Source organism: Mixophyes fleayi, chromosome 2 (genome assembly GCF_038048845.1).
Source record: "Mixophyes fleayi isolate aMixFle1 chromosome 2, aMixFle1.hap1, whole genome shotgun sequence".
In the NCBI taxonomy this organism is placed as follows: domain Eukaryota; kingdom Metazoa; phylum Chordata; class Amphibia; order Anura; family Limnodynastidae; genus Mixophyes; species Mixophyes fleayi.
Window position 1 is genome coordinate 135,395,178 of NC_134403.1, and position 18,519 is coordinate 135,413,696.

Below are 18,519 nucleotides of genomic sequence, written 5' to 3' on the forward strand. Positions count from 1 at the left end.
GACACAAGTCTACAGCGGTGCAAAGACCTTCTGGTCTGGAGATTGTCCTCTGAAGAGGACCGTGACATGCCAACAGCTCCACCCTCATTTTCTTCCACATCTATGGCTGCGAGGAAAAAGCTCAGTTTTCCTAAAAGAGCCGCTGGCGGGGATGCTGATAACATCTGGTCCGGACTGAAGGACCTGCCAACCATTGCAGACATGTCTACTGTCGCTGCATTGGATGCTGTCACAATTGAAAAAATGGTGGAGGATTATTTTGCTGACACCATCCAAATAGACATGTCAGACAGTCCATATTGTTACTGGCAGGAAAAAAAGGCAGTTTGGAAGCCCCTGTACAAACTGGCTCTATTTTACCTGAGTTGTCCCCCTCCAGTGTGTACTCGGAAAGAGTTTTTAGTGCAGCGGGGAACCTGGTCAGTGAGCGGCGAAGGAGGTTGCTTCCTCACAACGTTGAAAAAATGATGTTTATAAAAATGAATAATCAATTCCTCAATGAAGTACAGCACTGCCCTCCAGATAGTACAGAGGGACCTGTGGTTGTTGAGTCCAGCGGGGACGAATTGATAATGTGTGAGGAGGAGGAAGTACACACTGTAGGGGGAGAGGAATCAGAGGTTGAGGATGAGGACGACATCTTTCCTCAGTAGAGCCTGTTTAGTTTGTACAGGGAGAGATGAATTGTTATTTTGGTGTGGGGGCCTAAACAAACCAATCATTTCAGCCATCGTTGTTTGGTAGGCCCTGTCGCTGAAATGATTGGTTTGTTAAAGTGTGCATGTCCTATTTCAACAACATAAGGGTGGGTGGGAGGGCCCAAGGACAATTCCATTTTGCAACAATTTTTTTGGCATTATGTGACCATTCAACAGTCGTTTGCCATTTTCAAAAAGTAAAAGAAAATGTCAACAAATTAAAAAAATTTAATCAAAAGTTAAATGCCCTGTCATTATTTAAAACAAGAGGGTTTGACGTGCTAGAATTAGTGTAGTGTTAATATGTTATAAACACTACACTTGGAACTTGGAGGAGGTATTGTGGGCCAGGTATCAAATTTAGTACCGGGGCCACCCCACTACACAGCCCAGTATTTTTTTTTGGGGAAATTCAGACCCATGGAGGGTTTTTTATTAATTATATAGAGGACCCACTCCTCTACGCAGTCCAGGTACATTTTTTGGTGCGATTAAGACCAGTTGATGGTTTTCTTATTATATTGTGGTGACCCACTCCTCTACGCAGTCCAGATACATTTATTGGTGCGAATCATACAAGTTCAGGGTTTTTAAATTATATTGTGGTGACCCACTCCTCTACGCAGTCCAGGTACATTTTTTGGTGCGATTAAGACCAGTTGATGGTTTTCTTATTATATTGTGGTGACCCACTCCTCTACGCAGTCCAGATACATTTATTGGTGCGAATCATACAAGTTCAGGGTTTTTAAATTATATTGTGGTGACCCACTCCTCTACGCAGTCCAGATACATTTATTGGTGCGAATCATACAAGTTCAGGGTTTTTAAATTATATTGTGGTGACCCACTCCTCTGTTCAGTCCAGATACATTTATTGGTGCGAATCATACAAGTTCAGGGTTTTTAAATTATATTGTGGTGACCCACTCCTCTACGCAGTCCAGGTACATTTTTTGGTGCGATTAAGACCAGTTGATGGTTTTCTTATTATATTGTGGTGACCCACTCCTCTACGCAGTCCAGATACATTTATTGGTGCGATTCATACAAGTTCAGGGTTTTTAAATTATATTGTGGTGACCCACTCCTCTACGCAGTCCAGGTACATTTTTTGGTGCGATTAAGACCAGTTGATGGTTTTCTTATTATATTGTGGGGACCACTCCACTACGCAGTCCAGAAAGATACCTCGTTGCAACGTTTTGGACTAATAACTATATTGTGAGGTGTTCAGAATACACGGTAAATTAGTGGAAATGCTTGTTATTAAATGTTATTGAGGTTAATAATAGCGTAGGAGTGAAAATAAGCCCAAAAACTTGATTTTTGAACTTTTTATGCTTTTTTCAAAAAAAATCCGAATCCAAAACCTTAAATCCGAACCAAAACCTTTCGGCAGGTGTTTTGCGAAACAAATCCGAACCCAAAACATCGCGGAAATCCGAATCCAAAACACAAAACACGAGACACCAAAAGTCGCCGATGCACATCCCTATAAAAAATAGGTTTTACACCATGTTGCACTTTGGTGGAGAAGAACATTTCTAGGCTCTAATAAATAAACAAATTAGAAAATCTACACATGTAATAAAAACAGTTCCACTCATTCCTCACTCTCATGATTAATTGAAGCCAAGAGGCTAAACCGAGCAGTAAATTTAGGAGAAAAATGGAAAACTTTAATGAATATATGTGATACTAAAGTAGTAGGAGGGTGGACTTTGGTGTGAAGTTTACACTTTAACACAAGGCACATCTTCCGATTTTTCTGCCTCCCCACACACCTAGATACACTTCTATTGTGTTAAGAATAGGCATGCACCTTGATGTGCGCTAGATGGACTATCCGGGTGCAATTTTGTGATGTACTTCCAGTTTGCATGGTAAGCAAGGTCCATTGACAATTACTGTAATGCTTCCTGTACCATAAATTCCGACTTTTGCAGTTATGGTCTGACTATTGACAGTGTGTTTTGACATTAAGTTCCCTTTACAGATACCTGATTTCTATATTCACAGCCGTCCTATGTACATATATTGTAGGCTAAAATATATAAGTTGTAAATGATGTCTGCCAAGTAGAAAGATGCTTTTTAACTACTTTTCCCAGTGGGATTCTTTCTAGGCCTCTAATAAACTTGATCTTTGTTACCTATAGTCCCCAACAAAGATATTTATATGATATTTAATTTTGGGACTAAAGAGCTTCTCAACTGAGAGAAATCAACCACAAAATGAGAAATATGTATTTATGCAGAGATATATATCCCCAACGCCATCATGATGGGAAATGCTGTTTGACAGCTATGCAGGGACAAAACTTGTACATTATGGAGTTTATTCTATTTGTCAGTTTCACCCAGGTTAAAAAAAAGATGCAGTGCCATCAAGTTCAGCCATTCATAAGTTCCAGAAGCAGGCAAAACGAAACCACAGTGTGACAATTGCTAATTTAGCCAAATGGAGAAAATTTTTTACCCCCAAAATGGCAAGTCGCTCTAACCTGTCTGTGTTAATAGTGATGTTGCTTGCCTCTGAACTCTTAACTCATAGGCTTTGGGAGCTTCGTTTGATCCTTGGTGGTTCTCATATATATGGTTATTTTTTAAATTACTATATGGATTATGTCAGATAAGGGCACACTTGCCAACTCTTCCTGAATGTCAGGGAGACTCCCTGAAATAGGGGTGATCACCCTCACTCCCTGAAGAGTCTGGCATTCTCCCTGACGCTGAGCCAGTACAAGACGTGGTCAATGGGCCAAAGCTACTTATTACTTATATTACTGTACAATCACTTGTAGTGCCCACTTGTGGCACTACCAGTCTTTCTGCTCTGCCCTGTCCCTCGCTAAACAATCCTTCTTCAAGTCGCTCATCTCTTCTCAGTCCTCCAACCCCCGCCGCCTCTTTGCCACATTCAACGCCCTCCTCTCCCCCCCCCCTCCCACTGTCCCGCCTTCCCTCTCTGCGTCTGACTTCGCCTCCTTTTTCTCCTCCAAAATTGAAGCCATCAGACGCAACATCTCCTCCTCCCACCACTCTCCCCCCATCACCGCTTCACCTCCCGCCATTAACCAGCTGTGGTCCTCCTTCATCCCCACATCAGGTGAAGAAGTTCGCTCCCTTATTCTTTCCTCTCCACCCTCTACCTGTCCTCTTGATCCCATCCCCTCCCACCTCCTTCGCTCTCTCTCTCCTACTGCCTGCTCCTACCTCGCACACCTCTTCAACCTATCACTCTCCTCTGGCGTTGTCCCATCCTCATTCAAACATGCTCTTATCTCCCCTATCCTTAAGAAACCCAATCTTGACCCCACCTCTCTTGCTAACTACCGCACTATCTCTCTTCTCCCATATGCCTCCAAATTACTTGAGCGGATTGTCTGCAGCCGCCTCACCAGACACCTCTCTGACAACTCCCTCCTTGACCCTCTCCAATCCGGCTACCGCCCCCTCCACTCCACTGAAACAGCCCTGGCTAAAGTTACCGATGATCTCCTATCAGCCAAATCCAAGGGTCACTACTCCATACTCATCCTCCTTGACCTCTCCGCAGCCTTCGACACCGTGGACCATCCCCTCCTACTGCAAACTCTTCTTTCACTCGGCCTCTCTGGCTCTGTCCATGCCTGGTTCACCTCATACCTTGCTAATCGCTCCTTCTCCGTATCCACGTCTGGTTCTTCCTCCACCCCCTCCCCTCTCCCTGTTGGAGTCCCTCAGGGCTCTGTTCTTGGCCCTTTACTCTTTTCGCTCTATACTTCCTCCCTTGGGGCTCTCATCTCCTCTTTCGGTCTTCAGTATCACCTATATGCTGATGATATTCAACTCTACATCTCTTCTCCTGATCTTTCCTCCTCCCTCCTCTCTCGTGTAACTGACTGCCTCTCAGCCATCTCATCCTGGATGTCCTCTCGCTTTCTTAAAATTAACATCTCCAAAACCGAACTCATTGTCTTTCCCCCACCCAGGCTCCCTTCTCACCATGACCTCTCTATCGTTGTTAACAACTCCACTATCTCCTCTGTCACCCAACTCCGCTGCCTAGGTGTCACTCTCAACTCCTCTCTCTCTTTTGCCCCCCACATTCAATCCCTTGCCCAAGCCTGTCGCTTCCAACTCCGTAACATTGCCCGCATCCGTCCCTTCCTCTCTCAAGATGCCACCAAAACTATCATCCATGCCCTCATCATCTCCCGTCTCGACTACTGCAACCTCCTCCTTACTGGCCTCCCCCACTCCCGTCTCTCCCCCCTCCGCTCTATACTCAATGCGGCTGCAAGACTCATCTTCCTCTCACGCCGCTCCTCCTCTGCCTCCCCTCTCTGTCTTTCCTTACACTGGCTCCCCTTCCCCTACAGAATCCTTTTCAAACTCCTCACCACCACTTACAAGGCTCTCTCTCAGTCTACTGCCCCTTACATCTCTAGCCTCCTCTCCATTCACACTCCCGCCCGCTCCCTGCGCTCGGCCAATGATCGCCGCCTCTCCTCCACTCTGATCACCTCTTCCCACTCTAGAATCCAAGACTTCTCCCGTGCTGCACCCCTTCACTGGAACGACCTCCCTCGCTCCATTCGTCTCTCACCCAATCTGTGCTCCTTCAAGCGGGCACTTAAAACTCACCTGTTCCTTAAGGCCTACCAACCATCCACTTAACCACTCACCCTTCTGTTTCTCCCCTGGCTCCTTTCCTCTCTCCCCGTTGCTTCACTGGCTCCCTTTTGTGCCTGACTTTGTTTACCCTCCCTTAGGATGTAAGCTCGAATGAGCAGGGCCCTCTTCCCTCCTGTCTCCATACCTGTTCTTCTGCTCCGTCTCTACTGTATCTGCCTGCTTGGAGTTTCTGAAGTACTGGTACTTTGTGTTTATTGTCCTGTACTGTTTTACCCTGTATAGTCTACTGTTTGTACCATGTTCGGCGCTGCGGAAACCTTGTGGCGCCTAACAAATAAACGATAATAATAATAATAATACCAGGGCCATCTTTTCCATTGGGCACGATGGGCAGGTGCTCGGGGGCCCCACGGGCAAGAGAGCCCCATAGGCAGGGCTCTTAAATAGAATAAATAATCCTGCAAAAGAAAAAACCTGCAAAAAAACCTTCAAGGGTCACTGAGCAAGTACATCTATCTATCTCTATCCCTATACATCTATATCTATATCTCTATACATCTATATATATATATATATATATATATATATATGTATGTATATATAGGGGCCCCAGTGCACTGCTTTGCCCGGGGGCCCATAATGTTGTTAAGATGGCCCTGGGCGCTACAAGTGTCCGTATTAACTGGCACACGTATTCATGCTGGGGTTCTACAAGTGCCAGCATGCAAGCCATGGGCTGTCAATACAAGTGCATGCACTACATTTTCACATGATTACCCTGGAACCCACCCAGGAGGTAGTTAGCACTGGGATGATTCTCTTCCCATTGTTTTTACAATCTTTATTTATTTATTTTTAAAAATTTTGACATGCATGATATCAGGTGGTCTGAGCTATCTCAACTATCAGAACCAGGTCTAAACAACCTACCTTTTCTGGTAGTTTTATGTGCAGCTTTGTAAACCAAAGCTTCCTAAATCACAGGGTGTATATACCACATTTAAAAAATTGGGATGGTTGTTTCAAATCATGCATTTTAAAATGTAGTTTTTGTTTTAGTCTATAGTGTATCTCATGTTTTCCAAACCGCGCATAAAATCACCAAAAATCATGCGGTTTCGAAAAATACACTTTAGTAAATTTACCCCTCTGTGTTAATCTACAGCAAAGAGATAATAAGGCCCTACACAGGGCCGCCGAGAGGGGGGGAGTGGGTACATTTTACCCGGGCTCGGGCTTGCCAAGGGGCCCGGGCCGGGCCCTCGGTTCTAATTTTTAATTATTTTTTTTTATTATTTTTTTTTATCTTGCGTTTTTTTAAAGTATTTATTTATTTATTTTTTGCGGCGGGGGGGGGGTCGGTTCGTTGGTGGGGGGAGCTGGAACAATAAAACAAATCAAAAAAAAAAAAATACTCACGTGACCGCGGCGCCGCATCCCTCCTCTCTTCTTCTCTATTCACACTGACTGTCGGGCGTGACGTCATCAAGTCACGCCCGTCAGTCAGTGAGGAGCGCCGGACAAGACACAGCTAGAAGAAAGAAGAGCAGACAGAAGAGAAGAAGAGAAAAAGAAAGAAGCTGACAGGAGGTAAGTAAAGAAACAGAGAGGCAAGGGGAGAAAAGGGACAGTGCTATAAAGAAGGGGGAGTAAAACAACGGGGGAGAGAGGCAGAGAATAAATAAAAAAGGGGAGAGAAACAATAAATAAAAAAGGGGAGAGAAACATAGAATAAAAAAGGGGAGAGAAACAAAAAATAAAAAAGGAGGAGAGAAACAAAAAATAAAAAAGGGGAGAGAAACAATAAATAAAAAAGGGGAGAGAAGCACAAAGTTAAAAAAAAAAAAAGGGAGAGGCACTTTTAATAGTGGGGACTATTAATTTAAGATGGGGTGGTTTGGGGGCTATTGAATATGGGGGTGAGTTTAGGGAGAATGAGGTCTATTTATTAAATGTGACTATGAATTTATTAATGGCAGTGATGGTTGCGGGAAATAGGTATTGCTAGGCTGTTTGCAAGAAGGGAAATAGGTTTATTTATTAAATGTGAATACTATTATTTTAATGTTAGGGCTGGAGGAAGGCCTAATTATTAATCGTGGGTGCTATTGATTTAACGCCGGGGCTGGCTGTAATTTTCTAAATGTAGCCATATTTTTTTTCAAATAGGTCCTCCAACATTTCAGGATCCGGACAAGCCGCAACTAAAGAAAGCAGCAGTCACAGGTGGTGAAAATGAGAAGAACAGGTAGGAGAGAGCAGCAGAGTGTGTGAAATGTTGGGACAAGTATTACAGTTCATAAAGGATTGAATCACTCTCTCTTTTTTGTCAGTAGACGTATCAGAAAAACATTTATGATCAGAATGTACATATTTACAGGCTTTACAATGCCCGCAAGCAAAAAAGCCTTTCGTTGGTAGTAACCAATTATTTTTGAACTGTAATACCACATATGTGGTGTATTTGCTGGAATGTGGATGTGGGAAAAAATATGTGGGTAAAACCAAAAGACCAGTTATAATAAGAGTTCTTGAACATCTACGTAATATTCAGCATAAGATAGATAATCACAGTGTACCAAGACATTTTTCTTCCTGTCACAATGCCAGTCCTGAGTCCTTACATTTTAAAGCAATAGAACATGTAGAAATGAATGTGAGAGGAGGAGATCGATTACTGAGATTAGCCCAGAGGGAAACCTTCTGGATTTATACTCTTAATACGTTTGTGCCCTGTGGACTAAATGAAGGTTGTGAAGTTACACCTTTTTTATGAAATGTTAAACTAGACTTTGGTTTTTATGTTTGTGTTTGAGAAAATACTTTATCTGTTTTTATTAAGCAGGTTTTTTACTAAGCATGTATAAAATCAGTATTACTGTTGTGTATAGACCCTGAATATAAGGTTAATTTGTGCAACTACTTAGAAATGAAGTGAACGAGTGGAGTGTGTTCCACCTGTGAATTAATTAGTAATATCCTAGAAATAGGTGAACTTTGACACAAAGATCCACACCTCCTGACGAAGTCTTTAGAGATGAAACGCGTAGAGGTGTTTGTGGATTCTCTTTGACATAGAAACTGCTTCAGATTGAGCTGTCCGTGTCTGGAGATCAGAACTGAGCTGTTGTGTTATATATGCCTGAAAATATTTACCATCTGGTAGGTGCAATTTTACTGTTTTAAATAAACATTTTACTTGGTTAATGCACGGAAGCGCCCCTATCTATTTGATATTATATATATATATATATATATATATATATATATATATATATATATAATGTGTGTTGAAGTGTTCTGTATACAGTGGTAAGCCATAACGCCAATTCTTCTACTGCTTTGATTGTAAAACCATACAATTCCATCCACTTACATTTTCCATACCGCCACTACTAAATTTCCACTTTGACCACTGTGTGTGTGTGTGTATAAATATATATATATATATATATATATATATATATATATATATATATATATATTTAATTATTTCTTATTTTATTGCGCTAATATCATAATAATATTAATAGTAGTGGGACTAACAAATAAATGTTCATATTATGCCATACAATAGTGCCCCAAGTTCATATTATGCCATGATAATACCCTCAGTTCATATTATGCCACAGTAATACTCCCAATTAATTTTATGCCACACATAAATCACCACAATCCATGTTATGCCACATAGTTGTGCCCCCAATCCTTATTATGCCACATAGTTGTGCCCCCAATTTAAAGTATGCCACACAGTTGCTCCCAAATCAAAGTATGCCACACAGTTGCCCCCCAATTAATTTTATGCCTCACATAAGTGCCCCCAATACATTTTATGCCAAAGTAATGTCCTTAATACATTTTATGCCAAAATAATGCCCCCAATACCTTTTATGCCTCAGTAATGCCCCCAATACCTTTTATGCCTCAGTAATGCCCCAATACCTTTTATGCCACAGTAATGCCCCCAATACCTTTTATGCCACAGTAATGCCCCCAAGTCTCTTTATACTTCAAAGTGTAATGATACTTACCTCTCCTCGCTCCCCTGCTGCTCCGTCGGACCCGGCAGCCACACTTCCGGGTTCGGCGGTCACGTGACCGCCAGACCTAAGGGCGGAGAATTCAAACAGGGGCTCACTATAAAACAGCGCTCTGACACTTTAGGAGTGTCAGAGCAACTTACCTTTTCTTGTCTCCTGATTCCTGTTCCTCCTTGTGCCTGCTCCCTGTATGTTTGACCTCCTGTGTACCGAACCGGCTTGCTGACCATTCTGGATTCCGTTTCACCTGTGTACTGACCCGGCTAGCTGACTACGCATCTGTTATGGTGACCCGTGTACCAACCCGGTTTGATTGACTCCGAGATTGCCTTCTTATTCTGTCTGCATTGCCTTCCCGTGAACCGACCCGGCCTGTCTGACTACTCTCATCCTGCTCCTATTCCGCTGTACTACATCTTGGGGCAAACCTGAGGACCGTGACCTTCGATTCCTGGCAGCAAGTCCATACCGCCTTGCAGCGGTTCTTGCTTAACACCGGGGAGATCGTTAGACTCCGCACCTCAGGTAAGCCAGCGCTAATCAAGATTTGTAGTGTTATCCAGTAATCCTCAAAATATTTTTAGGATACAGAAAAAATGCAAACAATGACTGTTAGGTCTCACAAATGCATAAAAAATAATTTTAGGCCACTAATAAATTAATAAAAAATTATTTAATTGTGTACTTACCTCTTCCAGGTGCGAACCGGTCCGCAATGGTGCTTGGGAGGAACTGCGCAGAGCGGAACTAAAAGGAATAATTGACAGCCGACACTGCCGTTTGCGCAGCAGTTCAGCTCTTCTCCGACTGTCATTTAGGACAGACGACGGCGTGCTAGGACGTAGGGGGCTGCGTGCCCGGGGTTGCCGACCCCTGTTATACAGCATTCATCATGGAAAGTGAAAAGGCAGTAATCAGAGGTTATTAGATGGACAGAGGCATCAATAGACATTTAGACAAAAAGATAGATGAAGGTGGGCTCTACCCAGAAGAAACATGGTGAAAGACCACCCACACTATGGGCCTGATTCATTAAGGAACTTAAATTAAGAAGTTTCTTATTTAAGTCTCCTGGACAAAGCCATGTTACAATGCAAGGGATGAAAATTAGTTTTATGTTTTGCACATAAGTTAAATACTGACTGTTTTTTCATGTAGGGACAGTTTGTGGCTGAAGTGCTTGATTTGTTTGGGCCCCCACAAAGTGTACATTTTGGTTGTTGGATGCTGCACTAAAGAATAGATAAGGATTTTAACAATTTATTAATGGGCATCTGGCTAACAGTGGTCATCTTCCTAAATGATAACAATGTCATCAAGCTCATCATCATCCTCATCAGGGTAGGGCTGGCAAATTTTAGCCCGAGTCAGCAGCCTATTTGAAAGATAAAGAAAATGCAAGTGGCCCAGGGACCCAGTCCACCATGGGACCAGCCCTGGGGGCACATGCCCCCTTGCATCCCAGCCCAGCCAGCCCCTGATTCTCATCACAGATGTCTAGATCAATTACATTTTCAATTTACAAAAGAAGATACATCAAATAGGTAACCGTTAGGCAGCATGTGTGACACATTGGAGAGGAATAGCAAAGACACTTTGGAGAGGGACAGCAGTTGCAGTATAAGTGCTCATTAGGTGGAGAACAGACCAAGGCCATAATGTAAAATGAAATTGTCTTTGGACCCATCCAACTACCCATATGTTAAAAAGGACAGTCATAATTTAACAAACTAAGCACTTCAGCAATAGGGACTGCCACTTCTGTGGCTGAAGTGCTTCATTTGTTTGGGCCCTCCACAAAGCGAACATTTTGGTTGTTGGTTGTTCGTTGTTCAACTGGAGAATAGATAGGGATTTAAAAAAATCACTAATGGCCATTTGACTAAAAGTGGTCATCTTCCTCAATGGTGACAAACTGATCACCCTCATCATCTTTAGACATTTAACAGATTATGATAGACCAAGGCCATTATATAAAACGGTGGAGGATGGAATTTCCTTGTGCCCTCCCATCTGGGTGTGATACATATATTTGACAATCAAATGATCGACATTTATATCGTGTAAAACCCACTGTAGACAGAGTTTAAAATTCGACAGTAATAACATTGACATTTTTATTAGGTCAACAATTGAAATGTAGACAGTATTATTAAGTTCTTAAAGAAGAAAAAGTAATTTATGTGTAGTGTTGGGGCACTCTAGGATGTTCTGTATAATAACATTTTTTAATCTTTATTTATTGTCATTAAAATATTCATAAATCCGGGTTCCAAAAATAATCGCAAAATATATATTCCACCCACCCATATGTTAAAAAGGACATGCACATAATTTAACAAACCAAGCACTTCAGCAATAGGGACTGTCATTTTTGTGGTTTAAGTGCTGGATTTGGTTGGGCCCCCACAAAAGAGAACATATTCGTTGTTGGTTGATGAACTGGAAAATAGATAGGGATCACTGAATGACAAGGTGCGTGAGAGAGGAGGATGCTGGGTCCCGGCCCCGCGCGGATTGGTGAGTTTTTGTGGTCTTTGTTTTTTCTATGGCTGGCCCGCGGCACCCCTGTGACAGCGCCGCGACACCCCTGGTAGCCGCGGAGCACACTTTAGGAACCGCCGGTATAAGGGGCTCCAAATTGCTTTTTGTTCCTCACAGAATTCAAAGGGACTGTCTGAGATGCTAATTTTAACTTCAATACTATCAAAACATCCAATATTTTACTACTACAAGGTGAATCAAATTGACATGTAGTGATCCAATTTCAAGATGCTGCAAACCTTTTTGTCCTGGAAAAGTGAATAAAGAATTTGATCTACAAGGCCGACATACAGACTCACAGTTTCATCTCCTCCTTCAGCTTCTCCAGCTTCTTTTCCAGTACTTTGATTAGGGGTATGAATTGACTCAGGCTGGCAGTGTCTGAACTCACTTCATTTGTTACAATTTAAAATGGTTTCAGTAGCTTGCATAAAACAAAAGATTCTGCAGTGTGCAGGAATAAAGTAACATGGAATACCACCTTGTTACTACCTCTTGCTTCAGTTGGTATTATGCGGTTACTGAATGTCGAAAATGACCAGAAATTTCACGGACCGCAAACAGCATCTCCTGCACTGACCTCTCATTTTTTTATGAAATTCTGTAATACCAAGTTTATTGTGTGTGCAAAACATGGTACCAGTTGTAATGCATAAACAATGTTCTCTCCATTATCGGCAATGAGGAATCCTGAGGTGAGTCTAGCAGAGGATGCCTTTTTCCTATGACAATCCTGAGTTTTTCCAACAGATTCATACCGGTATGTTTCTTTGTGAAACTAGTGATATAAATAGTAGCTTGCCTGTGAATGACCTGGAATTGTGTGCTAGCACTACTATGCAGAAAGGATGAAGAGGATGATGGTGAAGCTACCAGTGCTGCTGCTAATGGCAATATACCTACCCAGTGGTCTGTCACAGTCATGTAGTCTTTTGTCTGACCAGTACTACTTGTCCACATATCTATAGTTAAGTGGACAGTCAGTACAATGGCATTTTCTAAGGACTGAATTACTTTTTGTTTACTTTTGTTTCTGTACAGCTGAGGAATTGCTGTTTGCGAGAAATGGAATCAAGATGGAATTTGGTAGTATGGATATATGACCTTAACTAATCGGCTAAAGCCTGATGCATTGACGTTGGAAATTGTATGCCAATGCTAACATAGCTGTCATGGCTTTAGAGATCCGCTGTGCATTAGGATGCTAGCTGTCATACCTGGTTCCTCTTTCAAACACTTGCTTTACAGACAATTGTGTAAAACTATGCTTACCCTTCTTGCTCCCCTTCTGTATAGCTGTATCACCCCCAGCAGCAGCAGCTGTAACACGCAATGATGCCTCTTGGGAATCAGGGATTGCATTAGGGGAGTCAGTTGGAATTAGAGATGGTCACTGACCCCCGTGTTTTGGTTTTGGATTCGGTTTTGGATCTGGATTACCGTCGTGTTTTGGTTTTGGTTTTGGTTTTGCAAAACCGCCATTGCGTGTTTTGGTTTTGGTTTTGTTTGGTTTTGTTTTGCTATTTTTTTGGAAAATCCATGTTTTTGGGCCTAAATTAACCCAATTTAGTGCTCCAACTGTTTTAGAGACAAGTAATCTAATTGTTGAGGTAATAAATCATCCAAAAAAACAGTTTAATTTTTCGTTGGTAGGCCTTCATTTATTCTACACACAAAACAGATCGTCTTCCTCTCCATCTATGCATATTGGCAATGCAGCCATCGTCTTTAAATGTATATTACACCTTACACTTATAGTTAAATATGTAAAGAAATGGAAAAAGCCAGTTTGGTTTCTGTCTCTCAAGGCCCCCCTCCACTTGTATAAAATACCAAAAAATTCAGCCATTATAGACTGTACAATCTTAATTGACATGGAGAAAGCCAGTTTGGTTTCTATCTCTCTAGGCCCCCCTCTACTTGTATAAAATACCAAAAAATTCAGCCATTATAGACTGTACAATATTAATTGACATGGAGAAAGCCAGTTTGGTTTCTGTCTCTCTAGGCCCCACTCCACTTGTATAAAATACTAATAAATTCAGTCGTTATATACTGTACAATATAAATTGAAATGGACAAAGGCAGTTTGGTATCTGTCTGTATCAGATCCTCTCTCCACTAGGAGTAAAATAGAAAACTATTCAGCCGTTATATAATCTAGAATATAAATAGAAATTGAGAAAGGCAATTTGGTATCTGTCTGCATCATAATCATCAACATCATCATTAGCGCCCTCGTCGCCTACACAAATCTCCCCCTCATCCTCTTCTAATTCCAAAGTGACATCCTCAATTTGGGTATCACCAGCTACACTCGGGCTATTAAGGCACACATCAGCAGAATGCTCATGATTAGACATCCCACTGTTGGATGGACTCTCCACAGGGATTGTTGTCATTTGTGAATCAGAGCAAATATTCTCCTGTAATGCCTCACTGTTATCTTGCAGCTCGGCTTTGACGCGTAACAGTAGTTGTGCACCAATTGTAGGCTGGGTAACTTTTTGGGATCTGCCACTAATAGCCAAAGGTGAAGGCCTCATTCTCTCTTTGCCACTGTGTGTGTAGAATGGCATGCTTGCAATTATTTTTTTATCGTCACTTAACTTTTGCTCAGTTACACTTCTTTTTCGCTTCAATACAGTAAATTTTTTTTTGGTTTTTGTTTTTTGCACTAATTTGGAAACACTCTGTTGTTTGACATCGCCTTGGCCAGATGACGTACTGGGAACACTAACATCAGGACTGGTGACAGAACCTGGTTGCTCATTCAGATCATATGTGGACTGCTTTGAATCCATTGTGAGCGCAAACCACTGGGGAGTGCTAAAAATTATTTAGTAGATACTGCTGACAGATATGACTTTTGACAGCCAGAAATATTAATGCACAATAAGGGAGGACACCCCAAAAGCACTGAGGAGTGCTAAAAATTATTTAGTAGATACTGCTGACAGTTATGACTTTTGACAGCCAGAAATATGAATGCACAATTAGGGAGGACACCCCAAAAGCACTGAGGAGTGCTAAAAATTATTTAGTAGATACTGCTGACAGATATGACTTTTGACAGCCAGAAATATTAATGCACAATAAGGGAGGACACCCCAAAAGCACTGAGGAGTGCTAAAAATTATTTAGTAGATACTGCTGACAGATATGACTTTTGACAGCCAGAAATATGAATGCACAATTAGGGAGGACACCCCAAAAGCACTGAGGAGTGCTAAAAATTATTTAGTAGATACTGCTGACAGATATGACTTTTGACAGCCATAAATATTAATGCACAATTAGGGAGGACACCCCAAAAGCACTGAGGAGTGCTAAAAATTATTTAGTAGATACTGCTGACAGATATGACTTTTGACAGCCAGAAATATTAATGCACAATAAGGGAGGACACCCCAAAAGCACTGAGGAGTGCTAAAAATTATTTAGTAGATACTGCTGACAGATATGACTTTTGACAGCCATAAATATTAATGCACAATTAGGGAGGACACCCCAAAAGCACTGAGGAGTGCTAAAAATTATTTAGTAGATACTGCTGACAGATATGACTTTTGACAGCCAGAAATATTTATGCACAATTAGCGCTGGGGAGTGCCAAATATTAAGAAAAAATAATAAACCTCTATCCTCCTCTCTGCACTAGCGATTTTGGTTAGAGCAATTGCAAGAACAATATTGTATTCTCTGTCCCTGCTCTAATCAGCCTATGACTACACCCTGCTCTCTCCCTCTGTCAAATGGCGATGGATTGCTGTGGAGGCGTGTATTTATAAAGTTGAAGTATCGCGAGAACCGAGCCCCGAGATCCGACGACGTCACGATGACGTTCGGCCTCGATTTGGATTCGGAACGGGCGGGAGAGTACCGAGCTGCTCAGCTCGGTACTCGGATACCCAAAGTTCGGGTGGGTTCGGTTCTCGGAGAACCGGACCCGCCCATCTCTAGTTGGAATTGGCAAATTAGAGGCTGGACTACGTACTAATAATGAGGAGGTTGATGATGAAGGTGTTGACGGTGAGGATTGCAACTATATATCCATTTGACTGCTATCTGATGCTGGGCTTCTTGCTACTATACAGATTTTTCCACCTTATGAAACACTACTTGAATGAACTCGCAAATGACGTAACAGGGAGGAGGTGCCTAGATGATCAATGTCCCTACCTCTGCTTGTTGTGACGTCACAAAGGATACAGATTCCTTGACAAATGCTGTCTGGTTTGGGTTAAAAATATTTTCAAACACAATAGGGGTTTTATTTTGGTCTCATGTCTTGGCATACTCTGATCGAAAGGTGGTGCATGGGAAGTTAAGATATGCATGACTCTTTTTTTTCAGTGGACATTCTAGTATGTGTAATAGAAGTAGCTTGGTCTGAGCCTTGCCACTGTCTGGGAGCTAATAATAGCTAACATATGGAATGTTAGCTATTTTCTTTTTTTGGACAAATCACCACACTCAACAGACTCTTCTCTCTTAATCCTTACATCAAGAGCTGATGTTTTCTTAGAGATTGACACTTTTTTCCGTCATAGTCTTGTTTACTAGTAGAAGTCTAAAAAGTACTACTACTGCCAGTACCGGTACTGGGATGCTTCTGATCTGTAGACTGGCTGACAAGAGGAGTAATGCTGCTTGGAATCTGATCTATTTGTAGCTGCTACCACACCAGGTGACTACCCAATGAGATAGGGAAAGGAGGAAATGTTATCTTGCAATTCTTCTGACACTGATCCACAATACATTAAATTTTTTGGGGGGTGTAACTCCGAGTCAAAGAACACCCTGTTTGCCAGCTTAATAAAGATGTTACTGCCCCTCACAAGATTGCTTTAACTAGAAACATTGGATTTTAAAAGCAATACATATATTTGTTTTTTGGGGGTTGCAGCTCACACTCAAACAATACCCTGCTTTTTGCCCACTTAATAAAGATGTAACTGACACTGCCCCTCACAATATTGCGTTGACTAGAAACACTTTGGAGTTTAAAAGAAAGACATTTATTTTTTTGGTGCTGCTCACACTCAAAGAACACACTGTTTATTGACCACTTAATAAAGATGACAGAACTGCAGGACTATATACCGTATATACTCGAGTATAAGTCGACCCGAATATAAGCCGAGGCACCTAATTTTACCACATAAAACTGGGAAGACTTATTGACTCGAGTATAAGCCTAGGTTGGAAAACAGCGCTAATTTACAGATACAGCGCTGAGAGTTAATCACCCAAGTATGTTGTAATTGAACAATTTCAACAGAGATAATCACATGAATGATCTCTTGAAAATGACATAAAATTTATTCAAACATATAGAACATAACAATAATCCACAATACTGGATGCATCAAGGACTTGAATGAAATAGGGTCTGTCATAGGTGATTGACACGACATGAACCATATGGAGAGATGACGGAAAGATAGCACTGCCTAATAACAATGATGAGATGAGTGAAATTGAGACTGACTTCAATTTGATTCAACGATGTAAAGGATCTATATATTATGCCCAATGATAGGTCTGTATAGCTGGGCAGTATATGGTGGATCAATAAAATAACAGTGTGACAGTCAATCTGGAGGAAGATGAAATATCTTCATAGGGAAATATAACAGTTATATAAAAGATTGATTTTATTACATTTAACATATAAATATAATAAAAATATATATGTTCACATCCATTTATGAGTGCCCCAGATAGTCATTTCTTTTTCTTTTTTTAAAAAGGTTATTACAAATCTTTGACCTGGTGCACCCCTCCTTAATAAAGTTATTTTCACCATATTAATGGGGAAAGAGGTATCTATACAATAAGAGGAGGTTTAATGGTACACCTGGTGCAGTCAACTTTTCTTTCTAATGGTATATCTTCATAGGGATCGTAGTCCCGCATAAGGTACCTCCGTACTTGCGCTAACGGCGTGTCAGCAATAGATGATGGATCAATAGATGTACAACGTGACAGTCAAACTGGAGGAAAAAGACATCAAACTAAAAACGCAAGAAATGCAGGGCACACTTACAAATCTTCATAGGGATTGTGGTCCCGCATAAGTGCCTCCGTACTTGCGCTGACAACGTGTCAGCAATGGAATCCGATGTCCGTAAGATGAAACAGGTGCGCACCTGAAAAAAAGTCTGTAGAAACTTACTATCGCAGAAAGGGTTCCTAGTATGTCCATGGATGATAACACATCAGCGATCTTAGCGGACTGGATCTCCGTTCATCAGGTGAGTGTGGAAGTTGGTCACAGGAGTATGCAGCAATATGCTGGTGACTTGGAACACAGCAACGCGTTTCTTCCACCCCTTGTGGACTTTCTCAATCAGTAAATAGATTGAGAGATGCTAGGCTTACCCCGCAGTGGAACGCACGTGCGTTCCAACAACAGGAAGTTCGGCATTTGGAACGCAAGTTTGCGTTCCAAATGCCGAACTTCCTGTTGTTGGAATGAATATGCGTTCCAATGCAGAAGTTAACAGCCGAGGGATCGGACACCAGGTAAGTTCATCCGTGTATAAGCCGAGTGGCCTTTTTCAGCATACAAAAATGTGCTGAAAAACTCGGCTTATACCTGAGTAT